The 3051-nt window shown below is 27.0% G+C and overlaps 1 protein-coding gene across 1 annotated transcript in view; it reads left to right on the forward strand.

Annotated features, from left to right (window-relative positions):
- Nucleotides 1-3051, forward strand: part of LOC102678886 — a 102995-nt gene that overhangs the window by 55350 nt on the left and 44594 nt on the right. The gene's annotated exons all lie outside the window — the stretch shown is intronic.

Below are 3051 nucleotides of genomic sequence, written 5' to 3' on the forward strand. Positions count from 1 at the left end.
CTTACATTTGTCTCAATATCATAGAAATATTGCGAAAATACACATTTTAATCTAAGATATATACTATTCAGAAGAAGCAGATTTCAAATTTCAAGGATGAATTAAAACAAGAATTGTTCCATACATCAAAATTTATTTCTCTTAATTATAAGCAATTTATAATTTTCCACCAAATATAATCAGACAGAGAAATAAAATGTTACAGAGAAGCATCTCTCACTTTTTCGTTTCGTTTCAAAATGTAAAAATTAAATTTAAAAAATAAACGATCTTTTTGCATATAAATATATCTTTCCATTTTTATATTTCCAAGTTTTACATTTGTCTTCCAGTCACTAGAATTACCCCCTTAAATTTTCTACCCACTTCCTCAACCTCCACGCGCGCTAAACTCACACAGTTGAATATATTAATCTTTCAATTGAAACGAACGAACGGTTTCTCGTCTGCCTACACGTACAATGATCCATGTTCAGATTTCGCGTACAATGAAATCAAGAACGGGTTATGTGCCCCTCACTTTGGCCACGACATTCCTCCTCTTTCCACCGAGTTTCTTCCCTTATAAAGATCGCTGCATAGAAGAATGACTTTCTCCGCAACTTGCTCGCAAGAAAGTTCCTTCGAAACTCTCCCACACAGTTTTCCACACGTGCAATCAGTTTCCAAGAGCAATCGGTGTGTTTCGACAGAATGTCTCCTATGATGGAAAGAAAGTATTCCTGTTTTCTTTCACTTCTTCCTTTTCCATGAAAACAAAAAAAAATGTAGAAAACAATTACTTTATTCGCAAGAAATAATAATTTCTTCCTCTTCTTGCAATCTGACAATTTTTCTCAGATTGGGAGTTTAAATGTTTGATAAATTGTCAATGAATGACAAAGATGTTTTTTTTGTAATACTTGCTTTTTATCATCTCTGTTGATGGTGCTGATAATTTTTTAAGTAGTAAAGAAGTAGTTTGTAAAAAGAATTATGGAATTATTTGCTGGAATTGTGCAATATTTTTGAGAAAAGAACACAAAGCAAAGATATTTTGATTCTAAGTTAAGAATGTTAGATCACGTCATATATAAATATGACTTATGATAATAAGTTTTTGGCACAAAAATATTTTAACAACTGATTAAACTTCGATATTTAGAATATTTTTATGTTCATGATGTGTATTGAAGTATAGTATAGATAACAAAAGATAAAAAAACTGTTTGCTTAATACAAACTGTTATTTCAAAAGAAATATCGAAAAAAAAAAAAGAATTTTTATGTTAAAAAGCGTATTTGATTACTTGAAGTTTTTAAAGAATGAATTTTAATGAAGAAAATTATAATAATATTCAACTATTAAAAAAAAAAAAAAAATAGAAGTAATGAATAATTGAAGAAATGCATGCGAATAAATAAATATTTAAATATATTGAATACTAGTAATTAATAGTTACGTGGCGCTAGTGTCGATTGTTAAAATTGAAATAGCAATTTTTTAAATAAATATTATATAATTCTATATTCCCTTAATAATACATTGCATAAATTTTTTTTATTATCTGATTGCACATTCTTCTTTATCTAGATTTCATTTTCACAGTTTCAAACTTTTATAATTATGTAGAAATATTTACCTAAATTATATCAAGTAAATAATGATAAATAATAATGTGCAGATATACTTTTATTACATGTATAATTTTATTATTGTAAATTTTTTTTTTATCTTTCAACCATCCATATATAAATAAACTAATTATTTTTATTATTAAAAAAAAATAATAAGCGCGATTTCAATGAATTAAATGATTCCTATTACATATCTTTCGGATCTCTGTTTCCTGTTACAAGAAATATAATAGGTGTTTCTTCGTTACCCGATAATATAAATAGATATAACGTATCAAGTCGGTATTGAACGCAGGCGAGTTTATCCTGTATCCAGTCTCTCGAATTTTTCCATTTTATTCTCGCCTCGAGCTTGATACTCTATGATTTCTCGTTGCAAGCATCCTTCTGAACGACTCACGATAGCAACATCTACCGTCGTACGTTCCGGTTAAACGGAGAAAAGGTGTGAAAGCGTGAAGAAAATTTTCGTTGCAACAAATCCTTATTTCCAACGATTTTCGAGTTTCTTCTCTGGTACGAGATGATGGCTTCCGCGGATTTACCGGTTTACCACTGCAAGATTGAACTTAAACCTAACCTAACCTTAAACATAAACCAATTAAACGGGATGCAATGGCGGCTCCTAGAGATTTTATCTAACCGGGAACGTTTTCTTTTGTTTACGTGGGCGATTTTAAATCTCATGGAAATTGTAATCTTTATTTTATCGTTCGAATTTTATTTCGAGGAAAATCTAATCTTAATGGAAATTGAGATTCTCGTGGGAATTATGATGACACATTTCCTGTGAGAATTATGTAAGGGAAATATATATAATTAAAGAAATTACAAAAAAATAAATTAATCGTTTTTATACTATATATGTTACGTGTAAAAAATTTTTTTATTTCAAACAATAATTTATTTAGAAAATTATTTTAAATAATGTTAATCGTTTATTTGATGAAGTAAATATTCTATTGGAGAATTTATTGTTTAAGAAAATATTAATATCCATTTTGTTTATCGAATGATATTAGAGAATATTATAGAATAAAAAATTAAATAAGTAATAATGTTGGTAAGAAACATTAACATTGCATATTAATGAATACTCATTTCCATTAAAATGAAATAATAAATAATTCATTTCAAATATTATTATTAATTTAATTTTATATATTATTTTGAAAAATAGATTTTTTTAAACAAATTTAAAGATTAATTTCAAAAAAAATTTTAAATTCCTCAAAAAATTTAGTTTTTTCGTATGTAAATATTATTCGTTAGTTTGGATAGCAGTTTAAATACGTTCTTATCTCGTGTTCAGATAGTCCGTCATTTGAATAATCAAACTTCGAATAATCGACGATAATCGATATTCTATTGTACTTTAAAGAATACTTGATATATCGCGTGTTTACGTTCTTATAATAGATTTTTTTTTTTTTT

Source organism: Apis dorsata, unplaced genomic scaffold, assembly GCF_000469605.1.
Source record: "Apis dorsata unplaced genomic scaffold, Apis dorsata 1.3 scaffold_81, whole genome shotgun sequence".
NCBI lineage: Eukaryota > Metazoa > Arthropoda > Insecta > Hymenoptera > Apidae > Apis > Apis dorsata.